Source organism: Nycticebus coucang, chromosome 5 (genome assembly GCF_027406575.1).
Source record: "Nycticebus coucang isolate mNycCou1 chromosome 5, mNycCou1.pri, whole genome shotgun sequence".
Lineage (NCBI taxonomy): Eukaryota > Metazoa > Chordata > Mammalia > Primates > Lorisidae > Nycticebus > Nycticebus coucang.
Window position 1 is genome coordinate 119,701,398 of NC_069784.1, and position 15,092 is coordinate 119,716,489.

General features: G+C 43.7%; 1 pseudogene; it reads right to left on the bottom strand.

Annotated features, from left to right (window-relative positions):
* The window catches only part of LOC128585582 (tight junction protein ZO-2-like), a 57,160-nt pseudogene extending 43,180 nt beyond the window's left edge, over positions 1–13,980 (bottom strand).
* Between the last annotated feature and the right edge of the window lie 1,112 nt (positions 13,981–15,092).

A 15,092-nucleotide genomic window follows, 5' to 3' on the forward strand; every position in this document is an offset into this window, starting at 1 on the left:
AGTAGAACTAAATGAAATACAGTCAACAACAACAACCAAAACAAAACAAACAAAAAAAAAGATCAATGAAACAAAAGCTCAATTCTTCATATAAGATAATAGTCACAGTTTCCAGTGATTAGAATGTGGACATATTTGGGAGGCTACTATTTAGCCTATCACATAAGGAATAAAAGAAAGTGAATTTGGGGAAGTAAAAAAAGACCTGGAAAAAGGAGGCTTTGTAAGCCACCGTAAGGAGCTTGTGTTTAACCTTGTAGTCAATAGAGAACTGTGAAAGGATCTCCAACAGGGGAGAAACAGCAAAGTAGCAGGTAGATTGATGGGAACTTACTAAAAGTAGAAAAAACACTTAGCAGGGTACTATGGGATTCAAGGAGAAACACAGTTTATACCTAAACACAGCACAAGGTGCTTTCCCATCCCCCACATAATCCCTTAGAAAAGACTGAGTCGCTTTATAGTATTAGAGGAGTTTTCGCAATTACTTTAGTTGAAACAACAAATTGGTATTTGATGATATGATTAATTATCATATGGGACACTCTTGAAATTTACACAGGCACAACATGTTAAACCAGCACTGTTGCTGGCCAATTCTAGACATATGGTCTCTATATGTTTGGAGAAGTCGTGTTTGCCTGAAAAGACCTAAATCAATGCTGGTCTTTGGTGTTATAGGTCTCCTCGCTGATTGTGTTTTCAAAAAAATTAACAAAGTTCATTAATAGAGCTGCAGTCATTTTTCTTGAGATTTTGACCTCAAAATCACAAGACTTAGAGGATCTTATAAACAAGCATTTGACAGATTAATTTATAATGAAGATACTAAGTGATTAGTAAAGCAAGGATTAAAATTTATAGCTGAAAAAAAACAACAGTGCCACAGGTTATCAGAATTGGCTGTGATTTGCTCTAGAAAATTGTATTAATTATGCAGGAGGTTCCAGTGATGACAAAGCCCCTGATGTCAAAATTGCTTATGAAATGTGAGTGATTTTATTAATTTCTAAATTAATATCTTAAAGTTTATGTGCTATTTAAAATTTTTGTACATAGCTTAATTAATGATTTAAATATAGGGAGGCATTTGACTATTGACCAAATTACTTTCCATCAAAAAATGGTTGAGTTTCTTTTTTATTATTTTTATTATTAAATCATAGCTGTGTACATTAATGCGATCATGGGGCACCATACACTGGTTTTATAGACCATTTGACACATTTTCATCACACTGGTTAACATAGCCTTCCTGGCATTTTCTTAGTTATTGTGTTAAGATATTTATATTCTACATTTACTAAGTTTCACATGTACCCTTGTAACATGCACCGCAGGTGTAATACCACCAATCACCCTCCCTCCGCACATGGTCCCCCACTTCCTCCCCTCCCACTCCACTTCCCCCTATTCTTAGGTTATAACTGGGTTATAGCTTTCATGTGAAAGCCATAAATTAGTTTCATAGTAGGGCTGAGTACATTGGATACTTTTTCTTCCATTCTTGAGATACTTTACTAAGAAGAACATGTTCCAGCTCCATCCATGTAAACATGAAAGAGGTAAAGTCTCCATCTTTCTTTAAGGCTGCGTAATATTCCATGGTGTACATATACTACAATGTATTAATCCATTCATGGATTGATGGGCACATGGGCTTTTTCCATGACTTAGCAATTATGAATTGGGCTGCAATAAGCATTCTGGTACAAATATCTTTGTTATAATGTGATCTTTGGTCTTCTGGGTATATACCTAGTAGAGGAATTATAGGATTGAATGGCAGATCTATTTTTAGATCTCTATGTGTTCTCCAAACATCTTTCTAAAAGGAATGTATTAATTTGCACTCCTGCCAGCAGTGTAGAAGTGTTCCCTTTTCTCCACATCCACGCCAACATCTCTAGTCTTGGGATTTTGTGATATGGGCTAATCTTACTGGAGTTAGATGATATCTCAAAGTAGTTTTGATTTGCATTTCTCTGATGATTAAGGATGATAAGCATTTTTTCATATGTCTGTAGGCCATACACCTGTCTTCTTTGGAGAAGTTTCTCTTCAAGTCCCTTGCCCAGCCTGCGATGGGATCACTTGTTCTTTTCTTGCTTATACAGTTGAGTTCTCTGTGGATTCTGGTTTTTAAACCTTTATCGGAGACATAACCTGCAAATATCTTCTCCCATTTTGAGGGCTGTCTGCTTGCTTTACTTACTGTGTTCTTGGCTGTGCAGAAGCTTTTTAGTTTGATCAGGTCCCAGTAGTGTATTTTTGAAGCTGCTTCAATTGCCAGTGGGGTCCTCCTCATAAAATACTCACCCAGACCGATTTCTTCAAGGGTTCTCCCTGCACTCTCTTCTAGTATTTCTATAGTTTCATGTCTTAAGTTTAAATCTTTAATCCAGTGAAAGTCTATCTTAGTTAATGGTGAAAGGTGTGGGTCCAGTTTCAGTCTTGTACAGGTTTCCAGCCAGTTTACCCAGCACCATTTGTTAAATAGGAATAAAACCAACTTAGTCATGATGTATAATTTGTTTGATGTGTTGCTAGATTCTGTTTGTTAGGATCTTGTTGAATATTTTTGCATCTATATTCATTACTGATATTGGTCTATAATTTTCTTTTCTTGTTGGGTCTTTTCCTGGTTTGGGGATCAGGGTGATGTTTGCATCATAGAATGTGTTGGGTAGTCTTCCTTCTTTTTCTACATTTTGGAACAGGTTGAGTAATATAGATACTAGTTCCTCTTTAAAGGTTTGGTAGAATTCTGACGTGAAGCCATCTGGTCCCAGGCTTTTCTTTTTAAGGAGATTTTTTGTATAGTTGATGCTATTTCAGAACTTGATATTGGCCTGTTTAACATTTCCACTTGATTCTGGCTAAGTCTTGGAAGGTGACGTGCTTCTAAGGATTGGTCAATTTCCTTCAGATTTTCGTATTTCTGAGAATAAAGTTTCTTGTAATATTCATTAAGGATTTTTTGAATTTCTGTTTTTGTATGAGTATGCAGATTGCTGTTGTTACTGTGTTCAACTTTTATTCCATGGTGGTCCGAGACAATGCAAGAAATAATTTCTATTCCTTTAAATTTACTGCGGTTAGACTTGTGACCTAAGATGTGATCGATTTTGGAATATGTTCCTTGGGCTGATGAGAAGTATGTATGTTCAGTTTTTTTGGGATGAAATGTTCTGTAGATGTTGCTAAATCCAAATGTTGGATGGTTAGGTTTAAGTCTAAAATTTCTTTGCTCAGCTTCTTATTGGAGACTCTATCCAATACTACCAAAGGAGTGTTGAAATCTCTGACTGTTATGGAGCTGGAGGAAATCAAGTTGCTCATGTCTGTTAGAGTTTCTCTTATAAATTGAGGTGCGTTCTAGTTTGGTGCATAAATATTCATAATTGAAATCTCATCATATTGAGTATTACCCTTTACAAATATGAAGTGACCGTTCTTATCCTTCCTTACTTTTGTTGGTTGAAAGCCTATTGTGTCTGCAAATAGAATTGCAACACCTACTTTTTTCTGATTACCATTTGCCTGAAGTATGGATGACCATCCTTTCACCCTGAGTCTGTATTTATCTTTTAAGGTAAGATGTGACTCTTGTATGCAGCAAATGTCTGGCCTGAGTTTTTGTATCCAGTCAGATAACCTGTGCCTCTTTAGAGGACAGTTTAAGGCATTCACATTAATGGAGAATATTGATAAATCTGGTAAAATTTTGGGTATCAAGTTTTTCGAAAGTCCAGTGGACATTTTTAATCCTTTCACCACTGTGGAAGTTGGAGTTTGATCAAAAGTTCCTGAGTGAGTTTACTTTTGTGGTAGAGGATTGGGCTGGTCATTGTGGAGGATAGGTCTGAGAATATCCTGAAGAGCTGGTTTGGTTATGGCAAATTTCTTCAACATATGAATGTCATTAAAGTATTTAATTTCTCCATCATAAATGAAACTCAGTTTAACTGGATCCAGGATCCAGGGTCGAAAGTTATTTTGCTTTAGGAGATTAAAAGTTGATGACCACCTTCTTCTGGCTTGAAAAGTTTCAGCAAAGAGATCTGCAGTCATTCTAATATTCTTGCATTTGTAGGTAATGGATTTCTTTTGTCTGGCTGCTCTCAGAATCTTCTCCTTCATATTAACTTTAGTGAAGTTAATTATGATATGCCTGGGGGATGTCTTATTTGGAATGAGTCATGCTGGGGTTCTGAAACTGTCTGCTATCTGAATTTCAGAATCTCTTGGCATGTCTGGAAAATTCTCTTTCATAATTTAATGGAGAAGGGCCTCTGTGCCTTGTGAGGCCACTTCATCACTTTCAGGGATTCCAATGAGGCCGATATTAGCCTTCTTTGAATGATCCCAGAACTCTCTGAGAGAATGATCCATTTTTGCTCTCCATTTCTCTTCCTCTTTGACAGTTTGGGAGTGTTCAAAGGCTTTGTCTTCAATGTCAGAAATCCTTTCTTCTGCTTGCTCCACTCTGGTACTGAGGGATTCTACTGTATTTTTCACATCTTTGAGGGCTGCAAATTCTTGCTTCAGTGTGTCAAAATCTTTGGTGGTTTTGTCTTTAAATTCATTAAATTCTTAAAGACAACTTTCGAATTTCTCCTCGAATTTCTAATTGCTCCTCAAACTTCTAATTCCAAATTTTCCTCCATTCTATTAATATTGTTTGCAATCCAAATTCTGAATTTGACTTCTGACATCTTGGCCAGCTGTTTATAAATGGGATCTTCGGTTACATCTGCCATATCTTTCCTTTTGGGTGGGGTTGGGGGTGGGGTGTTGATCTATTCTGGTTATTCATGTTACCAAAGTTTTTCCGTTGATTCTGCCCCATGATTATTTTATACCATTTGATTTTTCCCCTGGAGCTTTGTCAAGGACCTGTACAGTGCTATGGCCTGAGAAACTGGGGACCTGTTTGGTGTGGTGGGGCTAAGTGGTTCTGTCTTGTTTTCAGCTGGTCTCTGTTCGACCCTAGTGAAACAGTTACTCCGTGTTGAAGTCTCAGCTGTGGAGAAATACCAGCAATTAAGTCACCTCGCCCCCCATAGGCAAAAATTGGAAAAGGAAAATCAAACCTTCCTACAACCACACACCCAGGGCACCACTTGAATAGTCCTCAGGCGATTGGCTCAGTTCAAAAGGTCCAAATCAATTGTCTCAGTCAGCATCTGTCTCAGGTGGGAGAGTTTAAAAAGTCTCTGGCAACTGGATCGCAGGGGTCTGGTGACATCTCAGATATGACTTGCTCTGGTGCTCCGTGAAGTCAGGAGGACCCATCCAGCAAATAGATTAGTCTGGGAAGGTTGATGCCTCCTTCCCCACCTTGCGCCTCTTTCACACCCAGTCACTGAAAGCCCCGCAGGGCTGTGACCCAGTTGCCTCTAGTGAACAGATACTCCAGGGGTTTGCACCCACCTGAATCACAAGGAAATCTATATCTGCTCAGCCAGGCTGCTGCACTCTGCCTCTATCCAGCAGGTGGAGGTGAGGCCTGACAACCTCGGGCACTTGATGAACGCTGGTGGGTGTTCACTCAGTTCCAGCCCCGCCCCTGATTGATGTTACTGACAGAACAGAACAGAACAACTTTGTGGGAACTTGTTTCTGTACCTGCTAAATTCCCCTGCAGAAGAGAAGCTGTTTTGAGTTCACAGAGCCTGTGCCTCAGGCCCTGCCTTTGCTCCTGCAGGTTTGTATTCGGTTAGCTGTCAATTCTAGCCTCCTGCCTTCCTATGTCTATAGGCTGACAATCCCCCGAGGGCTGGGTGTGTCTTAGGCTCAGTAAAGTGGTCCTCTGGGTCAGCCCCACCCTGGGAATTTCCCAGCTCTGAGCATGCATTTTCTAGTCCCCGTGCTCAACCCGGCCGGTACCACCTCAGGCAAACCCTTTACTCACGGGGCCTGCTTTTCCATCCCAGATCTGTTCCATGGTGGTTGCCACCTGAGAAGATGCCCGGCCTCCTCTGGTTGCCCAGGGAGACAGGGGGTGTGGCTTCCAAATATCTGGGAGTGATCCCTATTGTTGCCAAAAACAGCTGCTTCTCTGTGCCTCGGGGCACCGCCACTCCCTGTCAGCCAACCTGTCAGGAACCGTGGTTCCTTGTCAGCCAACCATCCTCTCCTCACTCCCATGCCACAGAATCAGCACTGACCAGCTGCAGTCTAGGCCCTGTCCACACCCCTCAAGAAATCACCCAAGAATCTAGACTCTGGGGGGACAGGCCTCTAGACCTCAGAGTGAGAGTAGAGTGGAGTGCTGGGAGCTCAGAATTGCAGATAGAGAATACATACAGTTTTATACATTTTATGCCTGGCAGGAGAACGTCATGGCACCCTAGTAGGGGAAGTAGGTACGGTTTTTAGAGGGTCTCTCCCTTGGAGTGTAGTGGGAGGAACTTTGAACTCTGGTCATTTGTTTGTGGGGCACTCCGAGCCATTCTCATGGAGGAGTGGACTCCCATCTGCTTGGTGATTGATTTTGTACCTTTTGTTTGTATCCTTGGAGTCGCAGCTTGCCTCAGCAGGGTTGATGTGTGTTCTTCAACCTCCTCTCTTGGTGCAGCTCTAATCCACCAGGTTACTTGCTAAATTTCTGTCCTTTAATTCTCCTTCTGGACAGGAGCCACTATGGAAAGCTGGCTTCAGTCAGCCATCTTGTCTCCACCCCGGTTGAGTTTCTTATAGCCTAGGATGAAGGAGGGAAGGGGAGGGAGGAAAGAAGGGAGGGGATGGCTCAAGAGAGCGAGGGTTAGTAGGGGGACCACAACTATGGAGCATATTGTAAGTACAAGTTGGATCTATCAGGTGTAGAGATAAAGAAAAAATTAAAAATGTAATAAATAAATAAATATTTGCTTAGAAAAAAAGACGGTTGAGTTTCAAGGGGCAGGATCTTGTAATTAAAAAAACAAAACAATGGGCAGCACCTGTGGCTCAGTGAGTAGGGTGCCAGTCCCATATACTGAGGGTGGTGGGTTCAAACCCGACCCCAGACAAACTGCAACAAAAAAATAGCCGGGCGTTGTGGCCAGCACCTGTAGTCCCAGCTACTCGGGAGGCTGAGGCAAGAGAATCACCTAAGCCCAAGAGCTGGAAGTTGCTGTAAGCTGTGATGCCACAGCACTCTAACTGAGGGCAACAAAGTGAGACTCTGTCTCTTAAAAAAAATAAAATAAAACAAACAGGAAGCCCTACTCTAAATGATGGGTTCCCTTATATTCTGACACATGCGGTATTTTAAGAATAAGTCCTGCACGACCTGACATGAAGGCAGGATGATGGATGAGGGAGAAGGATAAGTTGGGTAAGAAGTGGGTGGTGCTATCACCTGAACTAGTCAATGGCAAAGGCACAGGTTTACAGGGGGTAGGGTGGATAAAAGGAAATTAAAAGTTCAACGTTGGCCATGTCGAGTTGCAATGCCTGTGGGGGCAGACAGAAGATTTTTGGATATAAAATTGGTTAAGGAAATATGGAAGTTTGCTTTTATTGGAACCACAGCAAGGAAGGCAGCAGTGTAAACTGGAACAAGTGAGAAAAAGCACAGACTATATGAGCATGACAACGATACTGGAGAGACTACACAACCACAGGGTTTTATGTGAGGGCATGTTAACTAAGGTACCCACAACGTGTGGCACAGTGGAATCGAGTGGTCTCAAGGGTTCTAACAGTCCCAATGTGAAGGCACTCACTAACAGCATGAGCTAAGGCTCCACCATAGTCAAAACCTGGTGTGGCCAGCAATGTGGTCTGCAGCTTAAGTGAGGCTGGAAGCGGTCAAAAACCCATATAAAAGAATGAAGCCTGCTCAAGCCCTAAGTTTCTCAGCTCTCAAAACAGATGTCTGAAGAAAGAAGTGAATGGTGTACTCACACCAACATTTGTAGTGCAGGCTTAATTATAGCTATAGACTGACTGTCTCCCCTCAAATTTATATGTTATAAATCCCTACCCCAAATGTGATGCTATTAGGAGTTAGGGCCTTTGGAATGTGATTACATTTGTATGAGGTCATGAGAGTAGAGACCTTATGATGAGATTAGTGTTCTTATAAGAAAGAGGAATTAGCCAGGTACAGTGGCAAGCACCAGTAGTTCCAGCTTTTCTGGTGGGAGGATTGCTTGGGAAGTTTAAGGCTGGCTGGGCAATGCAGAGAAGCTAGTCTCAAAAACAGGAGGAAGAGACACCAGCTCCTCCTCTCTCTGCCATGCGAGGACGCAGCAGAAGAAATTGAAGGTGGTCATCTGCAAGAACTGAATCTGCCAGCACCTTGATCTTGGACTTCCCAGCCTCCCAAACTGTGAGAAATAAATTTTGTTCTTTGAGCCACCCAGTTTATGGTATTTTGTTATGGGAGCCATAGAAAACTAAGATAATTATGCTTCAGAAGAATTGTTTAGCTAGAGGAATTTTCATTCTGCACCTTAAAGGTGTTGGGGCATTGCCATTGTTGAAGAACAGCACCAGGAGCTTGGTATTACTAGCAGCAAGTGTTAGTCTGTGCCCCGCTGTGACACTCAACACTGCATCTGTGAGGGGAGCAATGATACCTGCCTTGCCCCACGCTTCCCTGCCACCAGGGTAGAGCTAAAGCCTGCTTCTTACCTTCATTGGGCTGGTCAAAGCCATAGAAGCACCATGACCTGGTTATGGAACTTGCTTTCCCTGGCACTGTCCCTGAGGTCACTCGTCCTCCAGACAGACATAAGCATCTTCTCTTTCCACAAGCATTTGTTCTACTGGGCCTCCAAGCAGGAGGGTGGGCACGTGGTGGCTCCCTGGCTTGGAAACTGGCCATTATGAGCAGCAGATCATCTTGCCTTCCATTAAGTATGTGATTACAGCCAGATGCTCTGGTGATGGGCATACAGCTCCCTATAATCACCGTAATTATGATCCTGGTGTTTCTTCAGCTCAATATGCTCTGAACTTCAGAAGTCAGAAGAAATTTGGAAGAATTGCTTATTAGAGGCTGCAATCAAATGGAGGAGGACTTTTTTTAAGAAAGGGGAAATTCCTGCCTGACATCTTGGCTTCTGCACAGCCTACACTGACACCCTGTGGTGCGGTCCTGGGTCCAGAATGAACACATCTCCCTCCTCTCTGCTCGGCCCTGCCTGCCTCCCCTTCTGGTTCCCTCTCTAAGAAAAACAAGCACCTGCTTGCCCATCAGCTCACATCCCCCGGTGGTAGGGGCTTGCTGAGAAAGACACCTCCCCTGCCCACTTGGGCAACGTTCTTGGAATACCCAGGAGGAGGTCACTGGAAGCTAAAATTGGCTGCTTGCTGCGATGACTAAGAGCCACCTGGGCCTGCCATTCTTACGGTCCCATCTATTTGTGGAATATGGAGTTGTTTGGGGTATATTTGTGCACTAAGTCTTTACATATGGGAGCACATTGAAAAGAGCTGGAAATTCAGTGTTTGAGGAAATATGTAATATTAGTCTGCTATGGCTGCCATCAATTCCACACACTGGGTGCCTGAAACAGTAGAAATGTGTTGCCTCACGGTTCTGGAGGTTACCAGTCCAACAGCAAGGTGCTGGCAGGGTCAGTTTCTTTTGGGACTGTGAGGAGGAAGGATCTGTTGTAGGCCTCCCTCCTTGACTTGCCGATGGCCATTTTCTCCTTGTAAATCTTGACAATATCATATCATTGTCCCTCTATGTGTGTGTCCTTCTCTTCTCATGGTGTTTTTAAGGACACCAGTCACATTGGATTAGGGGTCCACCCCACTGCACTACGACTTCATCTTAACTAATTATATTTGCAACAACCTTGCTTCTAAATAAAGTCACATCCAGAGGTACTGGAGGTTAGAGCTTCAACACATACATGTGTGAACATAATTCAACCTGTCACATATGTGTTGTGAGCCTACTGTATGACAGGCACTGTGCTGAATTCTGGGAATACACTCTTGAACAAAAAAGGCAGTACCTGCTCTCCCAGAGGCCATTGGGGGTATAGAAAGTAAAGAGAAAAATTCCATAATCAAAAAGTGGCTAATGCTGTGATAGGGCCCCAGGAGGGAGGTGGGAGAACATAGGAAGAGAAACCACCTCTCCATGGAGGGGAGGAAGGACATCCTGAGGAAGTGAGCTGAAGTCTGACGGGTGAGAGATTTCCCGGAAAAGGGGGGGGTGGAGCAGGTATTCCAGGTGGAGGCAACAAAAAGCACAAAGGCCAAGGGGAGAGGGACGGAGGCATGCTGAGAGGTTGGTGTATAGTGCATGTGAGCGTGTCCTAGGGGTTAAGGTGAGGAGGAAAGGCCCATTGAGAGAGGCAATGCTGGAAGGACCTGGGATGCAGGCCCTTATAAGCCCACTGAGGAGTTTAGTACATAAACCTGAGCGTACTTGGGAGCCACTGAAGAAGGTCATTCAGGACATGACACAATCAGATTTGTGCTTTAGAATATTCCCACTGGCTGCAGGCTGGAGAGGAGTAGAACTAGGAGGAGAGACCAGTTAGAGGACATTCCTACGGTCCAGGTGAGAGAAGGCTGTGCTCTGAGCTGGGAGGGGAGCAGGACTTCACTCCCACTGGTCCTGCAGATCCCCGCCCCAGCTTCTCTGCACACCCTTGCCTGGTAGTCATTTCACATGTTTGTGTGATGGTTTGATACTCATCTCCTCTCCCTTGTCATTTTATCTTTCAAATATTTACTTGGTATTTTCCGTGTGCCGGGCACTGAGTGCCTTAGAAATGTTAATTCGTTGTGTGTTAAAAAGTTACTATGAAGGAGATGCTGTTATTAATTCCTTGTACAGAGGGAGACAGGGCAATGTCCTGGCTAACAGGGGGCTGCACCAGGATCTGTCCCTGGCTGTCTGGCTTTACCATTCATATGCTCAACTGTGACCCCACAGCACCACTTACAACCAGGCTGTCATTTTATCATCACACCCAGCAGAGGACCTGGAATGTTATAGGTCCTCAATAAATACCTGTCAGATGAACATTGGTGATGGCTAGAAATGGATAGTCAAACGGCGGGTGGGTTGGAGGATGGGTGTTAAATGTGAATTCCCAAGCTTTCAGCTTGGGTGGGAGGTGAGGATATTCATTGAGTAGGGAACCCCAAAAGCGAAACTGTCACTAGGGAAGGAGCAGGGAATGAACCTTAAAAATCTACAACAGAGACTGTCACCTGGAGGGGCAAACTGGAGCAGCTGGATGGGGTACAGATTCACGTCACCCGCCACCCTGGTGAGAATAACAGCAATCAGAAATGCTTTAGGCTTTAAACTGTAACAGCTGAATAATGGCTATTAGCTTTGGACTCTAGGCATTTTTATGAGATCTTAGTTCCAGGGCTTGAGGTTTGGCAAAAAGAACATATTATTCACACACAACACAACTGTATTAAAATAGTATTAAGCAGCTGGCATACGCTGAGAAAACCTAGGAAATTCAGAATTATGGTGAGAAGCCTGTCCTGAGTTCACCCCAACACTACGCCTGGTGCTGCTCCTTTTGCATTAAATGCAGAGAAAAAGATCCCCACAGGGAAGACAGCCACACTGGGGAAATGTGAGGCCCGCCAGGTAAGGGGAAGAGACTGGAAAGGAGGAGGACATGGGGAAGGGAGTGGCCCTGGTGCCCTCACCCGGCCTGCTGTGTGGTATATGGTGGTACAGGCTCCACACACTGACCTGGTGGCCTTTCCCGATCCACAGCCTGGAAAAACCTGCCAGCACCATGCTCTGGCTCCACTGGTCTGAGACTCCCTCCTAGAAGCCGAGGGATTTGCCACATGTACACAGGTGCCCATGGGGTGGAAGCTTCCTTCATTCACATCTTCATCCCTCTTCAGACTTTGGACACAGGGAAAATTAATTAGTAGATACTTTGCTCCTCACTGAATTTTCATTTCCTTCAAAGGAATTGAAGAGAAATTCTTTCTGGTCACACTCAATAGTGGGTGAACAAAAAGTGCTGACTGTGTTTAAACACAGCAACATGGCTGACTGTCCTCTGAGGGACTGCTCTATGGGGGAAGGTCAGAAATTTTGATTTGAAGTTTCAATGAGAGTTGGAGAAAGAAGTGAGAAAAAGAAATGCCCTTGATCCAAAAAAAAAAAAAAAAAAGACTTTTCTCCTTTTGAGATGAGGGGTCACCATTTGTTCTAATTATTTGTAGTAAAATGAATAATCGGTTCTTTGGGTGCATTTGGGGAAGACATTTCTGTAATTTCAGAAGTCATCAGGGTAGGTTTCAATAAGAACTTCCCCTAGCCTTTGGAAATTATCCAAGAGCTTGAAAACCAGGCCCATTCATTTTAAATATGATGAATGCTACCCCCATGTAACCCACTTCAAGATAGCAAAATACAGTCTCATGTGGGTGGTGCTGCCTTGGTTTAGCCTAAGGGGGCAGGAAAGTGACACAACTACTGATACAAGAACCCCAGAGAGCTCCCCTAAAATAAAAATAAAATGTAACGTCAAGTCCATGGAGTTATTGCCCTCTTCCTTTCAGATTTCTTAAATGTTTTACCCTCTCAGTCTCTCAGTGATAAAAAAGAACTCTTGTCTCTTTGCCCTCCATTTGCTGTACACCAGAATAATAACCAAAGTGAATGAGTTCATTTAGCTCTTCTAATTCCCTGTGAGGTAGCTACTCTTTTTCTTCCTACTGATATTTATCATTGTGATACATAATGATGTTAGGTTACTTGACCAGGGACACACAAGCCGTTAAGTGGGGCAGCTGGACTTGAACCCCCAGGTGTTGGCTTCCAGAGGCTGTGCTAACCACACATTGAGTTCTCACCCACCTGCCCACCACCACCTGTGATGTAAGCTGAGGCTTGGCCATCCACCTGCTCCCCACAAGGCCCGAGTGGCCTGTTAAAACCAGCTGGGAGACTCCAGAGCTGTAGGGCTCGTGGGTCCTGCAGAATTCCCCATCTTAGTATGAGAAACTCAACCAAAGGTCAGAAAAAGCAATTGTGTGCATTTCTAAATTGTTCAAAATGGCTCTAAAACATCATGAAAGTAAATTGAAGGCCTATTTCATTCACCCCTCTTCTTACGTGGAAAAACTAAGAGGGTTCTATGCTACCAGGTAAAAGCTGTCCTGTGGATAAAATGTAGGGAGACTCAGGCTTTAGGAAATGACCTGGCAATCACTTTTCCAATGTGCTACAAAACGTTAATAATTTTGAGTAAAGTGGCCCAAAAATGCTTTAAAGTACAGAACAGCTGGAAGTTGAAAGAAAGTCATTTTGTGTGCCCCTTCTGACCTGTCACTTAGCAAAGCGGGGACAACCTTGGCTGTGCTGTGGAGTGCTGCTATTTAGATGTCACCACCATGACTCCATGACACTGCATCAGAGGCCACCCGTGACACTTCCTTTTTTTGTTTGGAAGAAAGAGACACTTGAGAGATCGTTCAAATAAAATGCTGGAGGTGGGGCGGGGCAGTGTGAACGTGGTTGATAACGAGCAAAGAGAGAAATCCAGGACACGGTGACATCAGCGGAACCATGCATCTCAAAGCCAGGGACAGACTGCACTGGCAGATTTCTTGGTGCAATAGATAATTGTGTTCTGCCTGGAATCTTTATTGAACAGTCTTGATAAGCATCGTTAACTGTGACTTCACTCTAAGTTTGAAGGAAAACACAAGTATTTGACGTGTTTTTTGGAGCACCTTTTGACAAAAAGATGCATATGTCTTTAGTTTTACACTAGGTGTCTTCACTGGGCTCTTTGTTAAATTGAAACACCCTTTTTGGAGGTTGGATTTTGAGCCTTTTTCACACCTTCCCTGTCCCATAGGCTCCTCTCTGCCTGCACACACAGAGCGTAAACCCACTCACCCTGGTAAAGACTCGCCCAGCCCGGATCCCCGCAGGACAGAAGCAGGGACCCTCCAGTGGACAAACTCAGAAAGTCTGAGCCTGTCCAGCTGCTGCCCTTGCAGGAAGTTTTCCTTCTGGATCATCCTCCTTGGTTTCTTTCCTTCTTGTTTTCTACTTGAGCTGCTGATACGCAGCAAGGAGAAAATGACAGAAGAAACATCTGAGCCACAGGCCCAGGACTGGTAGGAAATGAAAATGATTTATAGAGTTTTCTGGCTCCCCTTCTCTCTCCCTTCCTGCTTTGGGTAGCACAACTTCCCACAGGTATGGGCACAGCAAACTATGTGGCCCTGTCGTATCATGTAATCAAATAACCCTGAGTCAGGTGGAGTTACGAAACCTCAAGGTTCAGAAAATCAGGTAGAGGATGTGGGGGAAACGCCTGCTTCTGAGGTCACTGGGTCCATCCCCCTGGCACCATCACCTCATGATCAGCCTCTCCTGGAAATTACTACACCCACACAAACGTTTGGGTTCCATGGAAACACCAGAAGTGTGGTCCAGTCCAGGAGCCGGGGATAAGGAGCTGAGCGTCTCGACTGGCTTGGCCCTGCCGCTGACTTTCTGTGTTGTCAGTTTACAACAACCTGACACCAAGGCTCTGCCTTTGGAAATGCCAAAGAGCAAGTCCCCAGGGGATCTTGTAAAAACTCTGCATTTGCTTAGAAAGGATGAGACAACTAACCCTATTATTCTATGATTCTGCTGCTCTGCTAAAAGGCTTCAGAGTCTTTTGTTAGTTCTGTGGGACGGGAGGTTGGCAGAGAGGGCCTCTGAAGTCCTTCCAGCCCTGGGATTCACAGTAGTGAGTGACTGCATGAAGGACCAAGGAGTTGCACACTGTCATTACTGGAGAGCACAGACCATTCTGAATGAATGCACTCTTACCAGGAATTTTAAAATTTAGGCAGTGGACCCATGTGACTTTATTGGTTTTCTCAGGGAAAAAAAATTACCTTTCTGAAGATGACAGCAGGTACATTTAATAAAAGACCCAGGTGGCTTCTGATATAAGTTAATAGAGTAAGAAAATTTTTGAAAAGGAAAACAACATCCCTGAGTTTCTCTCTCAGATGCCTAGAATATGATCAGGAACCATGCTTGCCTATCCCCTTCCTTCCTGCCAACACACCAAAGTAAAAGTAGCTTTCTGAGAAATGGATTTCAGCCAAATGCAAATTCTTAAGTTAGGGTG